The sequence below is a fragment of the Microcaecilia unicolor genome, chromosome 2 (genome assembly GCF_901765095.1).
Source record: "Microcaecilia unicolor chromosome 2, aMicUni1.1, whole genome shotgun sequence".
Lineage (NCBI taxonomy): Eukaryota > Metazoa > Chordata > Amphibia > Gymnophiona > Siphonopidae > Microcaecilia > Microcaecilia unicolor.
This window is the reverse complement of record NC_044032.1, coordinates 540,572,078-540,599,586: the sequence shown is the minus strand read 5'-3', so window position 1 is coordinate 540,599,586 and position 27,509 is coordinate 540,572,078. Positions and strand designations below refer to the sequence as shown.

At 46.6% G+C, this 27,509-nt stretch overlaps 1 protein-coding gene across 2 annotated transcripts in view; it reads right to left on the bottom strand.

Moving 5' to 3' along the window:
- Nucleotides 1-27,509, bottom strand: part of N4BP2 (NEDD4 binding protein 2) — a 274,364-nt gene that overhangs the window by 88,352 nt on the left and 158,503 nt on the right. The gene's annotated exons all lie outside the window — the stretch shown is intronic.

Below are 27,509 nucleotides of genomic sequence, written 5' to 3'. Positions count from 1 at the left end.
GGTGCGGAGCACTACTCTGTTTTGATGAAATTTGGTATATGGAGCATGAGCTACTAGGGCTTGAAGCTCACTGACCCTACGAGCTGAAGTAACTGCCACCAAGAAAATGACCTTCCAGGTCAAGTACTTCAGATGGCAGGAATTCAGTGGCTCAAAAGGAGGTTTCATCAGCTGGGTGAGGACGACGTTGAGATCCCATGACACTATAGGAGGCTTGATAGGGGGCTTTGACAACCACAAGCCTCTCATGAATCGAACGACTAAAGGCTCTCCAGAGATGGCTTTACCTTCCACACGATAATGGTAAGCACTAATCGCACTAAGGTGATTCCTTACTGAGTTGGTCTTGAGGCCAGACTCTAAGTGCAGAAGGTATTCAAGCAGGTTCTGTGCAGGGCAAGAACGAGGTTCTAGGGCCTTGCTCTCACACCAAACGACAAACCTCCTCCACTTGAAAAAGTAACTCTTTTTAGTGGAATCCTTCCTAGAGGCAAGCAAGACACGGGAGACACCCTCAGACAGACCCAACGCAGTGAAGTCTACGCCCTCAACATCCAGGCCGTGAGAGCCAGGGACTGAAGGTTGGGGTGCAGCAACGCTCCGTCGTTCTGCGAGATGAGAGTCGGAAAACACTCCAATCTCCACGGTTCTTCTGAGGATAACTCCAGAAGAAGAGGGAACCAGATCTGACGGGGCCAAAAGGGCGCTATCAGAATCATGGTGCCGTGGTCTTGCTTGAGCTTCAGTAAGGTCTTCCCCACCAAAGGTATGGGAGGATAAGCATACAGGAGGCCGGTCCCCCAATGGAGGAGAAAGGCATCCGACGCTAGCCTGTCGTGTGCCTGTAGTCTGGAACAGAACAGAGGCAGCTTGTGGTTGATCTGAGAGGCGAAAAGGTCCACCGAGGGGGTGCCCCACTCTCAGAAGATCTTGCGTACCACTCTGGAATGAAGCGACCACTCGTGCGGTTGCATGACTCTGCTCAGTCTGTCGGCCAGACTGTTGTTTACACCTGCCAGGTATGTGGCTTGGAGGAGCATGCCAAACTGGCAAGCCCAACGCCACATCCCGACGGCTTCCTGACACAAGGGGCGAGATCCGGTGCCCCCCTGCTTGTTGGTGTAATACATTGCAACCTGATTGTCTGTCCGAATTTGAATAATTTGGTAGGACAGCCGATCTCTGAAAGCCTTCAATGCATTCCAGATCGCTCGGAGCTCCAGGAGGTTGATCTGTAGATCCTTTTCCTGGAGGGACCACAGACCCTGGGTGTGAAGCCCATCGACATGAGCTCCCCACCCCAGGCGAGATGCATCCATCGTCAGCACTTTCGTGGGCTGCGGAATTTGAAATGGACGTCCCAGGGTCAAATTGGTCCTGATGGTCCACCAGAGCAGTGAAGTGCGGCAACTGGTGGAGAGGCGGATGACATCTTCTAGATTCCCTGTGGCCTGAAACCACTGGGAAGCTAGGGTCCATTGAGCAGATCTCATGTGAAGACGAGCCATGGGAGTCACATGAACTGTGGAGGCCATATGACCCAGAAGTCTCAACATCTGCCGAGCTGTGACCTGCTGAGACGCTCTGGTCTGCGAAGCCAGGGACAGGAGGTTGTTGGCCCTCGCTTCGGGAAGGAAGGCCTGAGCCATCTGGGTATTCAGCAGAGCTCCTATGAATTCCAGAGACTGAGTTGGCTGGAGATGGGACTTTGGGTAATTTATCACAAACCCCAGCAGCTCCAGAAGTTGAACAGTGCACTGCATAGACCGGAGGGCTCCTGCCTCCGAGGTGTTCTTGACCAGCCAATCGTCGAGATATGGGAACACGTGCACTCCCAGCTTGCGTAGGTACGCCGCTACCACCACGAGGCACTTTGTAAACACTCGTGGGGCAGAGGCGAGCCCAAAGGGCAGCACGCAATACTGAAAGTGCCGTGCGCCCAGGCGGAATCTGAGATACTGTCTGTGAGCTGGCAGTATCGGGATGTGAGTGTATGCATCCTTCAAATCCAGGGAACATAGCCAGTCGTTTTTCTGAATCATTGGCAGAAGGGTGCCCAAGGAAAGCATCCTGAACTTTTCTTTGACCAGGAATTTGTTCAGGCCTCTCAGGTCTAGGATGGGACGCATCCCCCCTGTTTTCTTTTCCACAAGGAAGTACCTGGAATAGAATCCCTGCCCTTCCTGCCCGGGTGGTACGGGCTCGACCGCATTGGCGCTGAGAAGGGCAGAGAGTTCCTCTGCAAGTACCTGCTTGTGATGGGAGCTGAAGGATTGAGCTCCCGGAGGACAATTTGGTGGCAGGGAGGCCAAATTCAGGGCGTATCCGCACCGCACTATTTGGAGAACCCACTGGTCGGAGGTTATGAGAGGCCACCTTTGGTGAAAAAATTTGAACCTCCCTCCGACCGGCAGATCGTCCGGTACGGACACTTTGAGGGCGGCTATGTTCCCATGGATCCAGTCAAAAGCCCGTCCCCGGCTTTTGCTGTGGAGGCGCAGGGGGCTGCTTAGGCGCACGCTGTTGACGAGAACGAGCGCGCTGGGGCTGGGGCTGTCCCTGTGCCTGGCGAGGCCTTCGGGCCGGCTGGGTGTACCTACGCTTTGCAAAAGAATAGGGCACAGCCTGCCGGGCCCGGGAAAAACGTCCACCTGTTGAGGTGGATGCTGAAGGCGCCCGGTGGGAGAGCTTGTCGAGGGCGGTTTCCCGCTGATGCAGTTGGTCCACCAGCTGCTCGACCTTCTCACCAAAAATGTTATCCCCCCGGCAAGGGACATCGGCCAATCTCTGCTGGGTGCGGTTGTCCAGGTCAGAGGAACGCAGCCATGAGAGCCTGCGCATCACTATACCTTGGGCCGCAGCACGAGATGCCACGTCACAGGTGTCATAGATACCCCTGGACAGGAACTTTCTGCACGCCTTCAGCTGCCTGACCACCTCCTGATAAGGCCTGGACTGCTCCGGCGGGAGCTTATCGACCAGGTCCGCCAGTTGCTTCACATTGTTCCGCATGTGGATGCTCGTATAGAGCTGGTACGACTGGATGCGGGTCACGAGCATGGAGAATTGGTAGGCCTTCCTCCCAAACGAGTCCAGAGTGCGAGACTCCCGCCCCGGGGGCGCCGAGGCGGTATCCCTCGAACTCCGTGCCCTCTTGAGAGCAGAATCCACGACTGCCGAGTCATGGGGCAATTGTGGCCGCATTAACTCTGGGTCCGAGTGGATTCTGTACTGGGACTCTGCTTTCTTGGGAATGATGGGATTAGATAATGGTCGCATCCAGTTCCGAAGCAGTGTCTCTTTGAGGACATTGTGCAGCGGCACCGTGGAGGACTCTCTAGGTGGTGATGGATAGTCGAGGACCTCGAGCATCTCAGCCCTCGGCTCATCCACAGAGACCACGGGAAAGGGAATGCAAATAGACATATCCCGTACAAAAGAGGCAAAAGAGAGACTCTCAGGAGGCGAGAGTTTCCTCTCTGATGAAGGCGTGGGGTCCGAGGGAAGACCCGCAGACTCCTCTGAGGAGAAATATCTGGGGTCTTCCTCTTCCCCCCACGAGGCCTCCTCCTCGGTATCGGACATAAGCTCATGTAGCTGAGTCCTGAACCGGGCCAGGCTCGACATCGAGGCACCGAGGTCTCGGTGTCATCGGGCGGTGGACTCCCGCGCCGGCGGGGACGAAGCTCCCTCCATCGACGTCGACGGGGACTCCAGCTGTGTGGCGGTCGAGACCGGCGCCGCAAGCGGCGTTGTCGTCGACGGCCTCGGCACCAGGCTAGAGCTCGCCGGCGCCACAGTCATCGGCGCCGAGGCACAGCCTGGCGCATCAGCCCTTCCAGGATCCCCGGAAGGATGGCTTGGAGGCACTCGTCCAGGCCCGCTGTCGGGAAAGACGTGGGGGCCGGTAGAGGCGTCGGTGCCAGAAGCTGCTCGGGTCCAGGAGACTGCACCGAGGTGCTGGGACCCTGACGTGGCGGTACCTCCACCACCGAGGGGGACCTTTCCTCTCGACGCGGACGCTTCGGTGTCGACTCCTCCCCGGTACCGAGAGCCGGATGCGTCGAGGGCGACCGGTGACGGTGCTTCTTAGCCTTCTTGCGGTGCCCGTCACCGGTGCCAGGTGGTATGGAGGAGGAGGAGGTCGATCCCCCTCGGTCCCGAGGAACCGGGTCTGACAGGGTTCGGTCCCGAGGGCCACGGGCTGAGGGAGTGACCGGGGCCGACTGCCCACGCGGCCTCTCACCCCTACCCTCACCGGAGGACCGGCGGGCTGACGGGACCTGTTCTCCTGGGGTCGATGCCATCGGTGCCGGTTTCTCGGGCATCGATACCGGTACCGAAGGGCCAGGCGTCGATACCGATGCCGTCGACGTCGAGGGGCCGGCGCAAGTTCCAAAAAGACGGTCCCGCAGAACTTGCCTCGCAACCTGAGTCCGTTTCCGGAGACCGAGACACAGAGAACACGACTTGATATTGTGCTCCGGCCCGAGGCACTGGAGGCACCAAGCGTGGGTGTCGGTCTGCGAGATCGGCCGGCCGCACCGACCACACTTCTTAAATCCACTCGGGACCTTCAAGGACATCGACGGAAAAATCGCATCGGCGAAGTTAAAGTCGTCGATGGTGGCGGAAATCACACCTCGAAAAAATAAATCGATCGCACGGCCACAAGGCCGCAACGCAACGCCCTCGCTAGAAAATCGAGGGAAAAAAGGAGCGCGTGCTCTCTTTTTTTTTTGGAAAAGAAAAACTGGAGCGCGCAGCAACAGAATTTAAACGAAAAATAAACAAAATCGCGTAAACGCGACGGTCTTTCCGGGGCTGCTAAGAGAGAGCGGCGACGGCACGACTCTCTCCAGGCGCGGAAAAGAAAAGACTGGCGGGAACGGTCACGCACGAGCGGGAAGACGGCCGCGCATGCGCGGTGGGCGTGCCCCGCGTGCGGACCGCCCGCGAAGCTTCTTCCGGTTGGTGGGGGCTGCCGCGGACGTCACCCAGTCGTGAGAACAAGCAGCCTGCTTGTCCTCGGAGAATGGAAAGTTACCTCAAGAAGTCAGACTCAGCATGCAGCAATACTAGAAAAATTGAAACTTGCATGCAAAAAATCACAGATGCACATTTCCAAAAGCTGACATATTCCAGTTAATAAATTCTGAATAAAATACTTTTTTCTACCTTTGTTGTCTGATCATTTAGTTTTTCTATTCGCTTTGGTCCCAGTGTCTTCTGCTTTATGCTGTCTTCTTTCCATTTGATATTTTTTCTCTCACCATGTCCACCATCCTCCTGTGTCCTTATGCGTCCTTGTCTACCATCTGAAGCCCTGTCCCTATCCTTCAGTATCCCGATCCAGCTCCATCCATATCCAGCATTTGTCCTCACTCCCCTCCATCCATGTGCATATACTTCCCTCCCCTCCATCCATGTCCAGCACCTTCCCTCTTTCTCTCCTACCCTTCCATCCAGTGTCATCCCTCTTTCTCTCTCCATCCTTCCACCCATTACCCTCTCCCAATCCTTCCGTCCATTGTCTCCCTCTATCTCCCCTTCCTTCTAGACAGTTCTCTCTCTTGACCCTTATCCATTCAGCATGTCCTCTCTCACCCCATCCCTTCCAGTGTCTTTCTTCTTTCCCTCCCTACCAGCGTCTTCCCTCATTCTGCCCCCTCCTTCCAGCATTTTTCCTCTTTCTCCCTCCTTTCATCCAGCCAGCATTTCTCAGTCTGACAGCTAGGATCTCCCCCAGTTTCTCCCCAGCAGCTTCTCTCTCTCTCCTGCCCATGTCCCCTCTTTCTCTCCCCGTCTCTCTCTGGCTCTCCCCTGCTCTTCTCCATGTCCCTGGCTCTCCCCTGTTCTTTTCCATGGCCCCTCTTTCTCTCCCCATCTCTTTCTGGCTCTCCCCTGCTTTTTTCCATGTCCCTGGCTCTCCCCTGCTCTTTTCCATGGCCCCTCTTTCTCTCCCTATCGCTCTCTGGCTCTCCCCTTCTCTTTTCCATGGTCCCTCTTTCTCTCCCCATCTGGCACTCCCCTGCTTTTTTCTATGTCCCTGGCTCTCCCCTGCTGTTTTCCATGGCCCCTCTTTCTCTCCCCATCTCTTTCTGGCTCTCCCCTGCTTTTTTCCATGTACCTGGCTCTCCCCTGCTCTTTTCCATGGCCCCTCTATCTCTCCCCATCTCTCTCTGACTCTCCCCTGCTCTTTTCCATGTCCCTGGCTCTCCCCTGCTCTTTTCCATGTCCCCTCTTTCTCTCCCTATCGCTCTCTGGCTCTCCACTGCTCTTGTCCATGTCCCCTGGCTCTCCCCTGCTCTCCCTCTCTCTCCTCCTACCGTTTCCAGCCAGTGGCCACGTTCTCTTCTCTCCCTCCGTTGTCGGCTCTGCCGGTCCTCTGCCCCCGGAATGGGAAATTGATGTCACGTGGCAGAGACTGGCAGAGCCGACAGCGCATGTCTGAAGGCTGCTGTGGCCCCGCGCTTCTTTTTCTTCTTATGTAATGCTGGCTGTGGAGAGAAGCGGCGGCAATGGATCAGCGTAGGTCTCGCTCCTGGCTGCCGCTGCACTGCTCAACAGAAGCAGCGGCAGCAGAAGATTTTGTTGGGAGTCTCGTCTCTCGGGCTACATTTGGAGAAGGAGGTAGGCGGGGCCGCGGGGAAGGTCATAGCTGGGCTGGGGAGACTTAGCCTCCCCAAGCCTCTTATACGGGGCGCCTATGAAATGCTTCCTGAGTTATGCTGGCTGAATCTTTACAGATCTTTTTGTAAAGCACTAAAAACTTGGTTTTACCCATAATGGGCTAGATTCTTTATATGGTGCCGTAAAAAAAAAAAAAAAAACACTACTACTACTACTACTTAGCATTTCTATAGTGCTGCCAGGGTTACGCAGCGCTGTACAAGTTTAAACATGGGGAAGGACAGTCCCTGCTCAAGAGAGCTTACAATCTAAAGGTAAAAACTATGTAGTCAGGAGGAAGTGACGTCATCCGAACAAATGGCAGCTTGAATGAATAGCTCCGTTCGGGACTATTTATAAAGTACGCGATTCGTCGTTTCTGGCTCCCTCGGTGCTGGAAAAATACCTGGAGAGAGTGTAAATGCCGCCTAGAAAAAGTTTAGAAAAGTTCCGCTTTTCGGCGCGTAGACAGGAGAAAGCGGGAGTTGGAACTGTAGGCGAGGCAGAGGAGAGCGGGAACATGGCGGCAATGCAATCGGAGTCGGAAGAAGAAAGCGCGGGCTTACAGGACCGTGCAGTGGGAGAAGAGGTGACAAAGCGTGAGCTGGTACAGTGGCTTAAGGAGCTCCGGGAAGACATGGCAGGCATCAGGAGTGATGTGAAGGAGTCCCTGCGCGATATTAAGAACGAGCTGGGTGAGCTGGGAACACGAGTAGTGGCTGTGGAAGAATCGGTAGAGGAGATTCGTGAGGAGTTGTCTTCAGTGAAAGAAACCGGCACTCAGCATGCTGAGGCTCTGCAGGAGGTAAAAGACCAGCTGGAAGAGCTTGAGAACAGGTCTAGGAGGAATAACCTCCGCTTTAAAGGTATTCCTGAGACTGCAGAGTTTCGTGACTGTGTTAAGGTGGTGGAGGACTTTTGTAACTTTGTGATGGGGTCTGGTGAGGAGAGTGAGTCCACCACGTGGCAGATACAGAGGGCTCATCGAAGTCTGGGCCCTATGAGAGAGGGTGCTGTGAGAGATATTATCGTTTGCTTTGCGGATTTTCCAACTAAGGAGCGCGTATTGGCTAAAGCGCGACAGCAGCAAACATGGGATTGGCGAAATTGCAAAATCAGCGTTTTTCAGGATTTGGCATGGGCCACACTACAGAAGCAGCGGGCCTTCCAAGAGGTCACTAGATTTATGAGGGGCCACGGGCTGCGCTATCGCTGGATGTTTCCATTCGCAGTTTGGATGTCGGTCGATGGGAAATCAAGGAAGGTGAAATCGGTATCGGAGGCATGGGTGGCCCTGAAGGAGATGGGATGTAAAGATCTGCCGATGATGGGGGAGTCAACTACCCAAGGAAAGGAGCTGAGAGCGGCCTCTCAGAGATTGACATCTCGGTGGCGTACAGTGGGGGCTGATGGACGCAAAGGACAACAGAGTGCTACTTGAAGGGACATTGATGGTTCTTAGATGACTAGGTGTGGACATGGGGTGTAGCCATTTGGGGGGCTCTTAGGATTGGCGATGTTTGGAGTATATGTATTTGCTTTGATTTGTTTAGGGGGGAGGGGGTGGGGTAGGGTTGATGTGGAGTGTTGATTGGGAGGGGGTGGGGGATGGTTAGGGAGGTTGATTGAGGGGGGGGTGGGGGAGGGGAGCTTGAGGTATGAGGGGAAGGGGGGTTAGGGGTGAATCGATAGAGGGGGTTTTGAGCCATTTGGGAGATGTTAATTCCTCATGGGATGGCAGGCTCATCTGGAGCTGGGTCGGCCAGTTGGAATGGGGGGGTGGGAGGAAGGGGGGTAGAGGGGGTCGGGGGGTGGGTTTGAGGGGACGAATGGGGGGAGGGGGGAGTGCTGGGCCAGAGACAATGGTAGTTGGATCCTGGAATGTGAATGGACTGAACAATCCGGGGAAGAGAAGCATAGTTTTCAAAGAATTGGGCAGACTTAAGTGGGATATTGTATTTCTCCAAGAAACTCATTTGCGTCCACGAGACCTCCCGATGTTAAATAGGAAGGCATTTGAATTAGTGGTGGCCCATCAGGGGAGGGATGGCAGGCGGGTAGGGGGGGTAGCCATTTTAGTGAGGGAGGGGTTTGGGTTGGTGGTTAATCAGCAATTTAAGGATTCGACTGGGAGATGTGTGGCAGTTCGAGGAGAATGGCAAGGTATGGGAATTACACTGGTTAATGTGTATGCTCCTAATTCTGGTCAGGCGGGGTTTTTTTCGTAAGCTTTTGGGGGAGTTACAAGAATTTGTGCAGGGGCCGGCTGTGGTAGGAGGGGATTTCAATGTTACGCCCAATGCGCGGTTGGATCACTCCTTGGGGGGTGGTTACTGTAGTAGGAGAAGTAGAAGAGCGTTGGAAGAGTTTTTTCGTGGGCTGGAGATGGTAGATAGCTGGCGACTGATGCATCCAACACAACGGAATTATACGTTTTATTCCCATGCTAGTAATGCGTATACTCGTATTGATGGTATCTGGGTACATCGTAATTTGTGGGGAGCCATGAGGAAGGCGGAGATAGAGCATATTCAGATATCAGACCATGCCCCTACTTGGGTTACTTTGGTGGGTTCCTTAGGGGGAGTAAAGAAGGGATTTTGGAGGTTGAATGAATCACTACTGGGGGATGTGCAGGTAGTGGAGGCGGTCAGGAAGGCTATTGGGGACTATAGAGAGTTTAATGATAATGGAGAAGTGAGGGATGGAACTTTGTGGGATGCAATGAAGGCTGTGATGAGGGGGGTTTTGTCCAATGGGGGTCTCGGAGGAAGAGGGAGAGGGCCCGGTTAGATTTGAATCTGAGGCGGCGATTAGTAGACTTGGAGACTCGACATAAGAGGTCGCATGATCAAGGGGTTTGGCGTGAGCTTTGTAAGGTTAGGCAGGAACTTTCTGGGTTGCAGGCGAGGGAGGTGGAGTTTGCACTTGCTAAACTGAGACTAGGCTTTTTTGAATTTGCTAATAAAGGTGGAGCAAAATTAGCCAGATATTTGAGGGGCAGGAGGACAAGATTAAATGTTCAAAAAATTAAAAATGGAAAGGGGGAGTGGTGTTATTCAGATTCGGCAATTCAGGATTGTTTTCTTAGTTATTATAGGGAATTATACAGGGAGGAGGGTGGAGTTTCAAGGGCTGAGATTGGGCATTTTTTGGATAAAATTCAGTTGCCTAGGCTTACTGATGCAGAGCAGGGGCAACTGAGCGAGGATATTAGGGATGAGGAAGTTTTAGGGGTTATAAAGAATTTGAAGAACGGGAAGGCTCCGGGGTTGGATGGGTTTTCGGGGAAATTTTATAAGGTATTTCAGGGAGATGTGGGGGATCTTTTAGTCCGGGTGGGGAATGGGGTGTTAAAAGGGGAAAACTTGCCACAGTCCATGGTGGAAGCTGGAATTACAGTTTTGAGGAAACCAGGGAAGGACCCCACTTTGTGTGGGGCGTATCGGCCCATTTCTCTCCTTAACGTAGATGCCAAAATTTTGGCGAAAGTGTTGGCTAACAGACTGCGAAGGGTGTTGCCGAAACTTGTTCATAAGGATCAATCTGGGTTTGTGTCAAGGAGGACTGTGGGGGATAATATTAGACGCACTATCCATTTATTGTGGTCAGCTCAGCAGAGGACAGATCCAGTGGCCTTTTTAGCATTAGATGCTGAGAAGGCCTTTGATAGGGTGAAATGGGTATATTTGGAAGAAGTGTTGTATCGGATGGGGTTGGGTGGTAATTTTAGTGCATGGATATCAGCATTCTACACAAAACCAAGGGCGTGTATACGGGTTAATAATAAATTTACATCATTCTTTGAGATTGAGAGGGGAACTCGTCAGGGATGTCCTCTTTCGCCCTTGTTATTTGCGATGTATATGGAACCCTTGGCGATTTGTCTTCGGGAGCATAGGGAGTTGGAGGGGTTGTGGGTTGGGGGGCAGGAACATCAGGTGGCATTATTCGCAGATGACGTGTTATTGTATCTTCGGAATCCGGGAAATACATTGAAGGTAGTGTTGGAGATCTTCCGAGATTTTGGTCAGGTAGCGGGATTATCCATTAATATGGACAAGAGTGAATTGATGGGAGTTAATATTTCTGATGTAGAGGGAGCTAAGTTGCAAGAAATAGTTCCATTCCGTTGGGTCAATAATAAATTTAGATATTTGGGGATTCAGATTCCTAGAGTGGTCCAGGATTTGTTTCGAGTGAATTATGACCCGGTAGTGCAACAGATTAAGGGTGATTTGATGAGGTGGAGAGGGCTTTGGTTGTCGTGGTGGGGCAAAATCGCGGTGGTAAAAATGAACGTCTTGCCGAGGTTGTTATTTTTGTTTCAGACCTTGCCAGTGCCTATCCCTAAGAAGGCGCTGAGTAAAATCCAAAGCATGATTTATAGCTTCATTTGGGGAGGAAAGAGGCCTCGTATAAGACGAGAGATATTGTGGGGTGCTCTAGAGCAGGGAGGGAGGGCAGTGCCTAACGTAGAATGGTATTATCTGGCTGCGCAATTGAGGATAATATTGGATTGGGATGTAGCACAGGGAAAGGCGGGGGTAGAAATTGAACAGGAGTTTTCTGGGTTGCAACCCCTGGGTACGTTGCTCTGGGATTCACAGGGAGGAAGGGAGGGGGGAGGAGGAGGAGTAGCTAATCCCTTTTTGAGTCATTTGCTAAAAGTTTGGCAGGAGGCTAGAAAGCGGTGGGGAGGGGGGGTCAGGGTTTCTACGCTGGCTTCTCTGAATTGGGAGGGTAAGTTTAGAGTGGGGCAATGGGACAGAACCTTTTTTAGATGGGCGCAATTGGGACTAGTTAGATTTCGGGATGGCTTTCGGGGGGGCAGGTGGGCATCCTTTGAATATCTTAGGGATAGGTTTGGTTTACTGGAGGGGGATTTTTTTGCCTATATGCAAATACGGCATTTTGCTATACAGCAGGGTTGGTTGAGGGGTGATCCAATTAAAGGGGAGTATTTGGAAAATCTTTGGATGTTAGTGGGGAAACATTCAAGGCCTATATCGATAATATATAAGTATATAAGAGGATGGAAAAGGAGTAAGCATAAGTTTATGCAGGCCTGGGAACGGGATCTGGGGAAGACCTTTACGGATGAGGAATGGGAAAGGATTTGGGGGGGGGGGGGTACGAGCAAGTTCAGTGTGTGTGCTAGTTCAGGAGAATGCATACAAAATAATTACCCGGTGGTATTATACGCCGGACAGACTTCATAAAATGTTTCCTCTAGTATCTGATATATGTTGGAGATGCGGGGAGGCACGGGGTTCCTTTTTGCATGTTTGGTGGAAATGTGAGGGGTTATTTTCTGTGTGGGAGTCGGTGGGTGGGGCACTTTCTGAACTGCTTCAAGTGCCTATACCTTTGTCTCCCCAAGTTTGCTTATTAGGGCTCAGCCCGATCAAGTTGCAGTGGTGGCAGGAGAGGTTGTTCCGGTGGGGACTAGCAGCAATAAAGTGTTTGATTGCAGCTACTTGGAAATCTTCTCTTCCGCCTAGCATGGATCAATGGAAGGGGAAGGTGCGGTATCTATTTCACTTGGAGAGACAAACAGCTGTAAGAAGGGATTGTTTTTGGATCCGTCAAAGAGGGTGGAAACTGTTGGAGGGGAAATTATCATCTTTGGCTTAATGGGAAAGGGAGGGGGGAGTAGGGGGAGGGGGGATAAGGGGGTTGAGGGATAATGTAATCTGTTAGAAGGTGTGAATAAGTTGTTGCAGGTTTCTATATAGGGGACTTAGGGGGTCAAACCTTCTAGTTAGGTTTGGGGAGGTATTGGCGGGGGGGGGGATAAAAAAATAAAACACAATGAAAACAAAAATCTTGAAGTTGGGTTGCTCTATTGGAAACAATGGAGGGTTTTGGAGGGGTTCAGTTGTGTTGCTTTCCCGACATATGCATCGGGCATGGCAGTATTGAATGTTTTCTTTTGTAATGTTGAATATTTCAATAAAAAAATTTATTGAAACGAAAAAACTATGTAGTCAGTGTAGGTATCAGGAACTTAGGCGCAGTTTATAGAACGCATCTAGAGCTTTTTCGAGCGACTAATTCTAGTTGCAGGAATTTACGTCAAGTAAAACTTGGTGTAAATGCCAGCATGGAGCAGATGTATTCTATAAGAGCATGCATAATTTCTACAAATGCCCACGAAGGGCCCATTCCATGCCCCCTTTTTGGCTGTGCAGATTAGAATTTACATGTATCTCTTTACAGAATCCGCTTAGCAAGTTGTGTGCATAAATTCTAATTAAAGCCAATGTGTCAATTGCTTATTAAGTGGCAATTATCAGAGCTGATTGGCTTAAGAAAATTAAATTGTGCACGCCAATCAGAATACAACCTGATTTGCGAATGCAACTCATGTCGCACTATATAGAATCTAGGGGAATGTCAGAACAGTGGATATACTAGTGTATGTGTGTGGGTTTTCAGTTAACTTTTTATTTGTTAGTAATAAAGGGTTAGGTCAAGAATTAGGAAAATTGTTTACAACCAGGAGATGTTAAAGGTTTTATTAAAGATGGTGGGAAAGGGAAGATTTTGAATGGTGATTTCATTTGAGAACCATTTTGATTGTTTTCATTAACATGTAGGCAATATATAAAAGCTTTTATGTATAAATAAATACATACGTAATCATTGAAACAGTAACAAACTTGAAATCTGAACTGAATTTATTACATGCCTGAATCACTCAGAACTGAACACATATCGGAGAAAAAACTGACTCATGACCTACTTCCAACTGAAAATCATATCCTGATGACCCCTTTAGGCCTAAGATTGGAGACACTGGGTCTCCCACATACCTATGCAGATGATTTAACAATGTATATTCAGTTTGTGGGCGAGTTACATGATAATGTCAAAAACTAGACAGGGGTTAGACGGTCTGGAGTCTTGGGCAAAGTCTGTTAAATTAAAATTGGATACAGACAAGACAAAATTTCTCCTTTATCCTCATCAAAAATATTCAATGAAGGATTTTTCAGTTGATGGTGTTACCTACCAGTTAGAACCCCAACTGAAAATCCTTGGTGTGACTCTGGACAGTTCTCTGTCTTTTGAGCCTCATGTACAAATATTATCAACTAAAGCATTTATTATGAAAATTAAGACATATGAGCTCTTGTTTTGATCTAAAAACCTTTCAGCTAATTATTCAGATATTATTGATGGGGCACTTAGACTACTGTAATGTCATTTATGTTGGTTGTAATGCAACTATTCGTCAAAGGCTTCAGACAATACAAAACACTGTAGTCCGTATGATATGTAAAACTTCCAGGTTTGAAAGTGTTGCACCATTGTTATGTACCCTCCATTGGTTACCAATTGAGCATGCTCAATTTTCAAATTATGTTGCCTGGCCTACTTAATCCTTCACAGAAATGCCCCACAATATATGATTCCATTGCTTATAATGCATGAAAAGAATTATGCTGCTGATTCCAGGCATTACCTGATGTTTCAGATTCCCTCTCCTTTTAAGGTTGTCTATAAATCTGAACTGGTATTGACCTTTTCTTAGCAAGTAACTAAATGGTTGAACATGATACCTTTAAATGTTCAATATCAGTCTAACTATGTGTTGTTTAGAAAACAACTTAAAACATGGCATTTTCACAAATTTGTCATGTAATTGCCGTTCAGCTTCTATTTAGTACTATGATGTACAGTAGGACTCCGATTATCCTCTGCAGGGTGTGGTCCGGATAATCATAAATCTGGATAATTGGACATTCCTTTTTGAAAAGAGAATATACTTTGAGAGTTACATGTTGAGTATTATCTTTTGTTTTCAATTATAAATGGGAAAAAATATCAAGCTATTTGTGATACTATAACATTTGTTAGTGATAACTATGATACAGAGATTATGATTTAAAAAATGGAAAAGATAAGGAACAGAAGCAATCCAGATAAATGGACAACCAGATAATCGGAGTTTGGATAATCGACGATCTACTGTACCCTTCTCCTCCACTGGTAACTCCAGACTCCGTTCCTTTTATCTTGCTGCACCATATGCCTGGAATAGACTTCCTGAGCCGGTACGTCAAGATCCATCTCTGATCGTCTTCAAATCTAAGCTAAAAGCCCACCTTTTTGATGCTGCTTTTAACTCCTAACCCTTGTTCACTTGTTCAGAACCCTTATTTTATCATCCTCACTTTAATATTCCCTTATCTTTTGTTTATCCTGTTTGTCTGTCCTAATTAGATTGTAAGCTCTGTCGAGCAGGGACTGTCTCTTCATGTTCAAGTGTACAGCGCTGCGTACGTCTATTAGAGCTATAGAAATGATAAGTAGTAGTAAGTAGTAGTAGTATATTTACAGGTATCTGTCCCCAATCTTTTATTGATTGTGAGTTGTGCTGATCTAGATTTTGGCATGCACAGCACACAAGCACTGATTGTAATTTAATATAAAAAATATTCTACACTATGTGCAAAGATCTAATAATGATTCCACCATTTTGTCTTTAGAAGCTAAAAATAAGGTGGAATACCCATATCTGTTTGAAATGTTATCCAGATTTGGTTTAGGATCTGATTTTCTAAACTGGATACAGGCTTTATATATGTAGCTCCATATGCAACAGTACTTGTTAATGGCTGGAGATTTAATTCTTTCCCACTTGCTAGGGCCAAAAAAGGGTGCCCACTGTCTCTGATATTATATGCTTTAGCAATTAAACCATAAGACACTGCAATCAGAATCACAAGAGAGATTACAGGGATTTCAACTGGGTCTGGAGAACACTATGTCCCTTTATGCAAATGACATGCTGATCTGTCTTACTAATCCATTACAATAATTGCCTTGTTTAACTAAGCTAATTCAGGATTTCCATAATCTACTAAGATTCTCGGTAAACTTTTCCAAGTCAATGTACCATGCACACCTTTAGGCAGAAATTTTAAATTAAACTGGGAATAACTGGGGTTTAAAGTAGATACTAAATCTAAATGCTTCAGAGTGTGGATATCCACTGAGTTATATTATCTACATAAGACAAATCATTATCCTAATCTAACTAAAGTGAAAATGAAACAAGAACATTATAGATCTATGACAATATCTTGGATAGAAATGGTTGGCAACATTAAAATACTGGTACTCCTTCAAATTTTATCTTTATTTAGTCATCTCCCATACATATTCCTCAATTTTTGTTCTTGCATTTGAGAAACCTGATGATGCAATTTATTTGGAATAAATATATATATACCACATTTACAACAGGGAAATCGGCTGGAGGTTTTGATCTCCCTATCTTTCAACTTTATTATAGGTGTGCATCTTTAAAAGCCTTATGTATATGGGGATCTATTTGTACATCCCCTTACTGGATAGAACTGGAAAGGCAATTAATCTCCCCCAACTTTTCATTCTGCCCTATCATTTCTACAGAATTATAGTGAAACACATCCTTTTTTATTATACCAACATCTAAAAACTTTGGAAGAATATAAGAACATAAGAATCTGGGACAGACTGAAAGTCCATCAAACTTAGTATCCTGTTTCCAACAGTGGCCAATCCAGGTCACAAGTACCTGGCAAGATCCCAAAACAGTAAAACAGACTTTATGCTGCTTATCCTAGAAATAAGCAGTGAATTTTCCCAAGTCCATCTTAATATGCAATGCACTGTATGCCGGGTGCAAAGAACAGACAATCAAAAAACTCCAAACTGCCCAGAATATGGCCGCCAGACTCATATTTGGAAAAACTAAATATGAAAGCGCAAAACCCCTAAGAGAGAAACTTCACTGGTTCCCACTTAAGGAACGCATTGCTCTCAAGATCTGCACGATTGTCACGCAGACGCCCCAATCTACATGCTAAACCTCGTGGGCCTACCTCCCAGAAACGCCACAAGATCATTCCGCAAATTTCTCAACCTGCACTACCCCAGCTGCAAAGGACTTAAATACAAGCTGATGCATGCTACTACCTTCTCTTACATGAGCACGCAGTTATGGAATGCATTACCTACAGACTTGAAAGCAATCAACGAAACTAGCTTTCGAAAATCTCTGAAAACATTCTTCTTCAACAAGGCCTACAATGAGAACCTATATCCTCACTAAGTCACCTCACCAACCCACTCAATTATGAACACCCACCTTCTATAACTACCCTAATCACTCTCTTCCTTCTTTTCTCTTCCCTTCCTTGATCGCTACACATTATTAACTGTATCTGATATCCTGAAATGACAATGTTAACAAATCTATGTAAGCCACATTGAGCCTGCAAATAGGTGGGGGAATGTGGGATACAAATGCAATAAATAATAATAATCGCTTTGGACTTTTCTTTTAGGAAATTATCTAAATCTTTTTAAAACTCTGCTAAGCTAACTGCTTTTACCACACTCCCTGGCAACAAATTCCAGAGTTTAATTATATGTTGAGTGAAGAAATATTTTCTCTGGTTTGCTTTAAATTTATTATTTAGTGGGGTGATTTCTTAGTGGGCATATGTAAACTAAAGTCTCCCTAAGATTGCTAGTTACATTCTAGGCTATGATAATATTTAGTTTTTATTATTATTTTTAATGTTATTAATAGACTCCTCTCTATGGATCTAAACAGATTGCATTTCTAAGAGCTAATTACTGGCTGATAAGAACATAAGAAAATACATATTGGGTCAGACCACTGTGCTCCATCTAGTCCAGTATCCTGCTTCCAACAGAGGCCAATCTAGGTCACACGTACCTGGCATAAACCCAATTAATAACAACATTCCATGCTACCAATCACAGGGCCAGCAGTGGCTTCTCCTATGTCCATTTCAATAACAGACTATGGACATTTCCTCCAGGAACTTGTACAAACACTTTTTTAAACCCAGATACATTAACCACTGTTACCACATCATATGGCAGCGAATTCCAGAGTTTAACTATTTTTTCAATGAAAAAATATTTCCTACTATTTGTTTTAAAAGTATTCCCATGTAATTTCATTGAGTGACCCCTGGTCTATGTACTTTTTCAAAGCGTGAAAAAAACAATTCACTTTTACCTGTTCTACACCACTCAGGATTTTATAGACCTCAATCCTATCCCCCGCTCAGCCGTCTCTTTTCCAAGCTGAAGAGCCCTAACCTCTTTAGACTTTCCTCATATGGGAGGAGTTCCATTCCCTTTATCATTTTGGTTGCTCTTTTTTTTAACCTTTTCTAATTCTGCTATATCTTTTTTGAGATACAGCAACCAGAACTGAACACAATACTCAAGGTGAGGTTGCACCGTGGAACAATACAGATGCATTATAATATTCTTGGTCTTATTTTGCATCCCTTTCCTAATAATTCCTAGCATCCTGTTTGCTTTTTTGTCTGCCTCTGCACACTGGGCAGAAAATTTCAGCGTACTGTCTACAATGACACCTAGATCTTTTTCTTGAGTGCTGACTCCTAAGGTGGATCCTAGCATCAGGTAACTATCAGATTAGTCTTACCAATGTGCATCACTTTGCATTTGTCCACATTAAATTTCATCTGCCATTTGGATGCCCAGTCTTCCAGTTTTCGAAGGTCTTCAAGCAATTTTTCATAATCTGGATTAATAGTTTTGTCTCATCTGCAAATTTAACCACCTCACTCGTCGTTCCAATTTCCATATCATTTATAAATATGTTAAATAGCACAGGTCCCAGTACAGATCCCTGTGGCACTCCACTATTCACCCTCCTCCACTGAGGAAAAAAGTATATAAGATAGCTGAAGCCTTTCAGAACTTCAGATCATTTACTCTATTATTAGTCTTACCATTTTGCTAAGGACATGGGGAAAGATTTATAGCTTTTCCCTAAGAACTGAAGTGTTTCTGTTTTCTTCTCTCAGCTGTTGAGAGCAGAATTCTTTTTAGAACGAATGCTTTGGTTGAGACATTATATATACCTACTAGTAAAAAAGGCCCGTTTCTGTTAGAAATGAAACGGGCGCTAGCAAGATTTTCCTTGGAGTGTATGTTTCAGAAAGAGCGTGTGTGAGAGATGGAGCGTGTGTGTCAGAGAGAGAATGTGAGAGAGAGAGACAGAGTGTATGTGTTTGTGCGAGAGAGAGTGTGTGAGAGACAGTGTTTGTGTTTCTGTGTGACACTGTGTGAGAGAGAGGAACAAAGACAGTGAGTGTGTGAGTGAGAGTGTATGTGGCAGACAGAGAATGAGTGACTGCGTGTGTGGTGTGAGGAACCCCCTCCCTCTCCCCTGCCCCCTTGCAGCCAGGCATGTGCAGCGACCCTCCTCTCCCCGTGTTCCCCCTGCAGCCACACATGCCCATCAACCCTCCTCTCCCCCTGCTGCGTCCTTCCTGTCTCCCCTGCTCCCCCCTGCAGCCACCCATGTGGTCTCAGCCCCCCCCCTCAGCATCCCTCCTGTCCCCCTGCAGGCACGCATGTGCAGCGTCCCTCCTCTCCTGTGCAGCCACCCATGTCTGAGGACACTCCTCTCCTTTTTCCCTGTTCCTCCCCTGTGGCCAGCCATGTTCATCGACCCACCTGTCCCCCCTGATGACCACCAACCCTTCTGTCCCCCTGCCTGCCCTGCAGTGTCCGTCCTGTATCCCCTGTCCCCCTTGCAGGCACCCATGTGGTGTGTGGAGCCCCATCCCTATCTCCCTGTTACCTGCCCCCCCCTGCAGCCACCCATGTGCAGCGACCCTCCCCTCCCCCTGCTTCCTTCCAGCCACCCATGTCCAGCGAACGCCCCTTGTCCCCCCCTTCGTGCATCACCCGACCCCCCCACCGTGGCACATCACCAAGCCCCTCCCCTCATCAACCCCCTCGCCACCCGCAACCGCTAATACAAACTGTGTCCGGCGGCTGCTGCTTCTGCTATTCAGCAGCAGCAGCCTGTACATAAAGAAAACCAAAAAAAAAAAATCCTCCTAAAACGCACCTCCGTTGAGAAGCATCTCACATTGGCTGAAGTCTCAGTATGCGCTCCTCCTCTCCCCTCTGACCTCTCGGCATTTCTCCGGGGTCTCCCAGCAGGGGCACTGACGTTGAGGGGAGAGGAGGAGCGGCTGCAGAGACGTCAGCCAATGTGAGATGGTTCTCCATGGAGGTGCGTTTTAGGAGGTTGTTTTTTTTTTTTGTTTGTTTTCTTTATGTACGGGCTGCTGCTGCTGAATAGAAGCAGCAGCAGCCGCCGGACAGAGTTTGTATTAGCGGTCGCGGGTGGCGAGGCGGTCGATGTGGGGGGGAAGGGCTTGATGAAGCGGTGGGGGAGGGGTTGGGTGATGCGGCGAGGAGGGAAGGGGGGTAGGGGCTTTCTGATGCCCTGTTGCACGGGTTGTTGTGGCGATGCAGCGGGGGGGGGGCACTTAGAGGTGCACCATCGAGGCTGTTTGTGTGTGTGTGTTTGTGTGTGTTTGTGTGTGTGTGTGTTTTTGTGTGTTTGTGTGTGTGTGTGTTTGTGTATATGTTTTTGTGTGTGTGTTTGTGTGTGTGTGTTTGTTTTTGTGTGTGTGTGTTTCTGTGTGTGTGTTTGCGTTTGTGTATGTGTTTCTGTGTGTGTGTTTCTGTGTGTGTGTTTGCATTTGTGTGTGTGTTTGTGTGTGTTTATGTGTGTGTTTGTGTGCGTTTATGTGTGTGTTTGTGTGTGTGTTTCTGTGTGTGTGTTTGTGTGTGTTTATGTGTGTGTGTGTGTGTGTGTGTGTGTTTGCGTGTGTGTGTGTGTGTTTGTGCGTGTGTGTGTGTTTGTGCGTGTGTGTGTGTTTGTGCGTGTGTGTGTTTGTGTGTGGGGGGGGGTGCGGGTGGCTTTTGTGGTCGTGTGGTTGCGGAGTTTGCCAGCAGTCTGTAGCGATTCCTAGGCAGGGGGAGGAGTACGGAAACACTCCCCCTGCCTGGGTCGTTGTTTGTTGGAGGGGGTTGCCAGTTGGTAGGGATGCCTTTATGGATCCCTTTACTCTCTGTGTTCCGCCCTCGAGGGCGGGGCAGAGAGACATGGTGAGTTGGATGGCTTCACCACCATGAACTTACGAACTGTTTAGGGATTTTGCAGATGGCTCCAGCAGGTTGTCTTCAGAATGTTGAAGTAGCGTTTTATGTACAGATGGGGCGTGGCTGAGGGCGGGTCTATGAGTGAGGGTGACTGGTCCTCCTAGCCTATGAAGACTACAGGATTTTTGTGCTTCTCTGCCTTGGAGTGAGCTTCAGAACGTTCAAGGTGGGATTTTTTAATATAGATATCAATGTTCCAATATTTTCAGTTGTAACATTATACCACACATCCTGATAGAAAAGGTTTTATTACATATCCCTTGCCATATGAGAAATTGATTAAACTAGTAATTCTTAAGAGATGACTTGCTTTAATATGCTCAACAGACAAAGAGTAAGTGGTATATGTCTCGTAAATATTTAGAAAAATGGGATCAGGAGCTGGGCCCTTTATCACAAGAGGAATTTTGGATTAAATGTTCAATTTCTACCATATTGTTAGGCATACAAATTTGCATCAATATCGGGATTATGAATACCACAAACCTTAACCACCTGAGATTCCTGTAATTCTAACTTGTGCTGGTTTAACTGTAATCAAATTGGGAATTCTATCAAGTGATCTTCATATTTGGTGGAACTATCATAAAATCCACGTGTTTTGTAAGTAAGTGTACTCCATTATCTCCTAAAGTATTGGGTTCTGCCTTCCTGACCCAGCTCTATTAAGGTTATCAGGGATGCTTTTAGCAGTGAGAAGTATAATAACAAGAAACTGGAACAGATCCACATCACCTTCCATTTTAGAATAGTTTAGCAACATTTGGGATATTGTAAGTATGAAACAGATGACATATGAACTAAAAGAACAAAATTCAAATTTAACAAAGATTGGTTCCCTTTTTTCAATTATATGAAGTTACCTGACTCTACTAAGTAAAATTTATGATTAACTTGCAGTGCTCAATATAGTTACAGTGGGGGAAATAAGTATTTGATCCCTTGCTGATTTTGTAAGTGTGCCCACTGACAAAGACATGAGCAGCCCATAATTGAAGGGTAGGTTATTGGTAACAGTGAGAGATAGCACATCACAAATTAAATCCGGAAAATCACATTGTGGAAAGTATATGAATTTATTTGCATTCTGCAGAGGGAAATAAGTATTTGATCCCCCACCAACCAGTAAGAGATCTGGCCCCTACAGACCAGGTAGATGCTCCAAATCAACTCGTTACCTGCATGACAGACAGCTGTCGGCAATGGTCACCTGTATGAAAGACACCTGTCCACAGACTCAGTGAATCAGTCAGACTCTAACCTCTACAAAATGGCCAAGAGCAAGGAGCTGTCTAAGGATGTCAGGGACAAGATCATACACCTGCACAAGGCTGGAATGGGCTACAAAACCATCAGTAAGACGCTGGGCGAGAAGGAGACAACTGTTGGTGCCATAGTAAGAAAATGGAAGAAGTACAAAATGACTGTCAATCGACAAAGATCTGGGGCTCCACGCAAAATCTCACCTCGTGGGGTATCCTTGATCATGAGGAAGGTTAGAAATCAGCCTACAACTACAAGGGGGGAACTTGTCAATGATCTCAAGGCAGCTGGGACCACTGTCACCACGAAAACCATTGGTAACACATTACGACATAACGGATTGCAATCCTGCAGTGCCCGCAAGGTCCCCCTGCTCCGGAAGGCACATGTGACGGCCCGTCTGAAGTTTGCCAGTGAACACCTGGATGATGCCGAGAGTGATTGGGAGAAGGTGCTGTGGTCAGATGAGACAAAATTGAGCTCTTTGGCATGAACTCAACTCGCCGTGTTTGGAGGAAGAGAAATGCTGCCTATGACCCAAAGAACACCGTCCCCACTGTCAAGCATGGAGGTGGAAATGTTATGTTTTGGGGGTGTTTCTCTGCTAAGGGCACAGGACTACTTCACCGCATCAATGGGAGAATGGATGGGGCCATGTACCGTACAATTCTGAGTGACAACCTCCTTCCCTCCGCCAGGGCCTTAAAAATGGGTCGTGGCTGGGTCTTCCAGCACGACAATGACCCAAAACATACAGCCAAGGCAACAAAGGAGTGGCTCAGGAAGAAGCACATTAGGGTCATGGAGTGGCCTAGCCAGTCACCAGACCTTAATACCATTGAAAACTTATGGAGGGAGCTGAAGCTGCGAGTTGCCAAGCGACAGCCCAGAACTCTTAATGATTTAGAGATGATCTGCAAAGAGGAGTGGACCAAAATTCCTCCTGACATGTGTGCAAACCTCATCATCAACTACAGAAGACGTCTGACCGCTGTGCTTGCCAACAAGGGTTTTGCCACCAAGTATTAGGTCTTGTTTGCCAGAGGGATCAAATACTTATTTCCCTCTGCAGAATGCAAATAAATTCATATACTTTCCACAATGTGATTTTCCGGATTTAATTTGTGATGTGCTATCTCTCACTGTTACCAATAACCTACCCTTCAATTTTGGGCTGCTCATGTCTTTGTCAGTGGGCACACTTACAAAATCAGCAAGGGATCAAATACTTATTTCCCCCACTGTATATGTGGATATTCTGAACTAAGTTAATGCTGTATTTATTTATTACATTTATATCCAGAGCAGATCGTTAAAAGACAAACGTAATTTATTGTTAAGAACCAATTTAAAAAAAAATATATATATATACACATACATACACAAAAACAGCCCGCCACAGGCCGTGTTTCGCCCAACAGGGCTGCTTCAGGGGCTACACAACAATCCTTTTACTGAAAAGTGTAATGAATGAGTGTGCTGAAGTAAAATGTAAAAAAGATCACCTTGATTTAAAAAACAGCGCAGTCAGAGATGCCAAAAACAGAATACTGACATGAAGTCAAACTGACAATCTCATATCACTTTCACAGATATGAGATTGTCAGTTTGACTTCATGTCAGTATTCTGTTTTTGGCATCTCTGACTGCGCTGTTTTTTTCAAATCAAGGTGATCTTTTTTACATTTTACTTCAGCACACTCAATATATATTCATTACACTTGAGAGTAAAAAGATTGTTGTGTTACTTCCTGTTCCGGGGCAGAAGGAGCTGCAGCGAACGAGCGAAGTTAGCGAACTCGGAGCCGACAGGCGCGCGCCGCGGCACCCCCCTAGCGGCATGCACCCGGGGGGGGGTCATTCCGTCAGGGGGGGGAGGAGGTGTCATTTTGCCGGGGGGGGGGGGGGGCGCATCGGCGATCCGCCCCGGGTGCTATCCAGGCTAGGAACACCACTGATGCTACTTGCGTTAACAGCTTTGTTTTGGATACATTTGCATGCTAGTTGCATTCAGAGCCCGCGAGCGCATTATTTCACACACTCGGGGGCTCTGATCATGGGGTGGTAGCAAACGCAGACGCTAGTATGGCACTAACAGCCTCTAGCACCTGCGTTTGCTTCTGATCAGCAGCCCATTAGAGCACAGGTCAGTGGGCAATGGCAATGAAGCTCACTGGAAACTTTTTCAATCTGTATGGGAACCCTATTGGACCTTACTTACCCATAGGGAACAAAGACTCCTTCTAAATGTTTAATGTAGACCACTGATTTTAATCTTAGACCTTTGTTCCTACAGGTTATTGGCTGGGTTCCTTGGCAATGTGCATACTCTACCAGGACACATTCACATATCTACCTCTTAGATATTTATCTGCTCAACTATCTACTTAGTAATTCCATGCAGTTACTCAAACTGGTTATTTTCCTGCACCTATGGGCAACTAGGTATTGATATGTTTCTTTGCTCAGTTTTTTCTCTTTATTTTATTATGTTTGATCTGACGTATTTGCTCTCTATTTCTCTTATACTTCTAGTCTTTTTGTATTAGGGATAGGTAAGGAGGCGGGGCTTGGGGGGTTATGAGGGGTTACACATAAAAAAAATGTTGGATGTTCATGAGTTGTTTAATGGGATTTGTAATTGCTAAGGGATTATGCTGTATTTTGCTTGGGAAGCATGAATACTAGTTTTATTTCTCTGGCTCTCTTCAATTCTGTATTTTGTTTATATTTGTATGTGTGATGACATCCAAATTAGAGAAAGACACGGGGACAAAATCTGTCCCCGTCCCTGCCCCGTCTCCGTGGGTTCGGTCTCCGTCCCCACCCTGTCCCTGCAGGCCCCATCTCTCTCCCCGTCCCCGTGGGCTCTGGCCTCATCTGCAGAAGCCTTGAACTCTTATGATTTTATATTTAAATTTTTTAATAAAGTATAAAAAGGAACAATATGCTGCGCAACTGTTGTGTATAAATTACAAATAGAAAACAATAATAATAATAACTAACAGCTATAAGAACCTTACCACCACCCTCTACCCTTCCAACCCCAACAATAGTTGACTTCCAAAACCCCCAAGGAATCCTAATCCAACCTGTTAAATTGTCCAGGGGTACAAAATACAACCCGTTCTGTATGCCCTAGAGGGAAGACATATATATGCCCTACGAATGACGGTTATGATTTTTTAAATCTGTGAATGAATAAGAAGTCATCAACAATCTCAGGATTCAGTCTAGCTCTCCTGTCTTCCACAGTCCCTCCTGCAATAGAAGATGTCTTCTTAGAAGATGTGCTGGTAGCAGGATGTAAAGGATCCCCCATGCAAATTTTGCTAGCTGTGGCCAAAAAATAAAAAGATTGTCGTCTGCATAAGAAACATAAATAACAGTCCAGTTCATTAACAGGCTTCAAAGTAGAAAGTGACATGGGGACAAAGTTAGTTCCCGTCCTCACAGGCTCTGTCCCCATCCTCACCCCATCCCTGTGGGCTCTGTCCCTGTCCTCATCCCCGTGTTTACTGCGGGTCCCTGTCACCCTGCCATTCTCTAATCCAAATAAAGCTAAATACTAAAAACAAAATCAATAAAGTATTAATATGAAAAAAAATATCTTCTATAATCTGGTACTAAACTGGAAACTGAATCTGATGTCTGATATGAATTTCCACAAAAAGTCTGCAATGCTGTACTGTTACTTTAGATACACTCAGGGCTTTTTTTCAGAAGGTACTTGGGGGTACTGAGTACCGGCACCTTTTCCATTGTCTGCTAAAGTTGACCCATTGTTCCCATTTTAATGAAAGAGCTCAGGCTCTACACACCAATTCTGCCTTGTCATAGATTCTGTGACTGGTTGCAGGGGGCCTGGCTATTGTAGAATGGGTCCCTTAGTGATCACCCCACCTATGAAGGGTGGCCTAGCTGTTGAGTACGGGCACCTTTTTTTGCTAGAAAAAACGCACTGGATACACTAGATAATAACACCAAGTCTGTAACAAAGTGAAAATGTATACATACAACTAAATATTCAACATCCACTGTCTTTTACAAACTTTTCCATTCAGTCATTCCCTCTCCACAATGTTAAGAATCAAGGGTAACTAGATTTTAATAAGTTAATAAGGGTAAGGTACACACTTACAGTGTGACACAATGGTGCACTTTCCTTTTCCTCCACTTGCAAAATAAGGCAAGTCTGTGTGAGACACTTGGTTCAAACAGCCATGATAAGTGTGTCTCAATAAGGTAGCAGCTGGTATGTATGTATATATGTATGTATATATACATGGCCACTGTTGAACCAGAGTGTTGAATCCTGATGCTCGCAATTCACTTTTCTTCTAAATGCCATCAGATCATAACAGAGAGTTCCACAGCAGTCTACTAGCAGATGAAATATCTCAAGACTCAGTTCCTGCTCTCCTGGATCCAGCAAATTGTGACTCAGAAATTCCACTTGTACATGTCCGTGTGTGTGTGTCATCCTCTTGCACTATTCCCCCTCCCTACTCTTCACCATGCCTCTCTTCTGTCTCCTTCATTCCCTGTCACCCACCCAGATACACCCTATTCCTCCCCTCCTTCCCCTGTACCAAACCTTGAACACTCTTGTCCTCCCCAGCCACTCACTTTTCACTCCCTCCCCTTCCTTGCACTGTCCCTCTCCTTCACTCCTCTTCAAACCACACCTCTTCTCTTATGCTCTTTCCCTCTTATTTTCTCTTCTCTAACCCTGTCCCTTCCTTTATTTTACATCCCTTATCTACCCCTTCCTTTCTCTAAAGCCAGTCTAATGTTTGCTGGCAAGACCCAGGCATACTTCCCTTCTCCAAGAGTTTGAGATCCCAGTCCTCGAGACACACCCAGCCAGTCAGGTTTTCAGGATATCCACAATGAATGTGCATGAGAGAAATCTGCACATACTACCTCCATTGTATGCAAATCTATCTCATGCATATTTGTTGTGGCTATCCTGAAAATCTGACTGGATGGACAGGGTTGAGAACCACTGCCCTATCCAGATACATGCACACTTCACATACATCATTAGTCACTATGCACTCTATGTTCAGACACCACCTGAACATCCCCTACTACCCTACCGAAATGCATTTTACCATGGCAGTTTGAACCAAGTGCTCCGCATAGATATGCCTTATTTGCAAATAGAGGATGAAGACTTCTGCCAGTTCTTCTCTGCCGCAGCTCCTCTCTCATTGTCAGCAAAACTTGGACTCCCTAAGACAGATAGTACTATCTGGAATAGTTTACTACACTCTAAGACTGGAATCAAATTATTAAAAATTTCGATCAGGTCTTAAAACTTATTTTTCTTTTTGAAGAGGCATACTATGATCCATTATGGATTATTTGATCTTTATTTATTTTTAACCTATAACATGCTGAACAGGGGCTGAAAGCACTTGGCAATTCCTAGTAAACTTTCCTTAAGCTATTTTTATTTCTGTACCTAACAATTTCACGTTTATGATTTTCTCTTATCCTTTTTTCTTTTCTTTTTAACACTACTGCAACTTCAA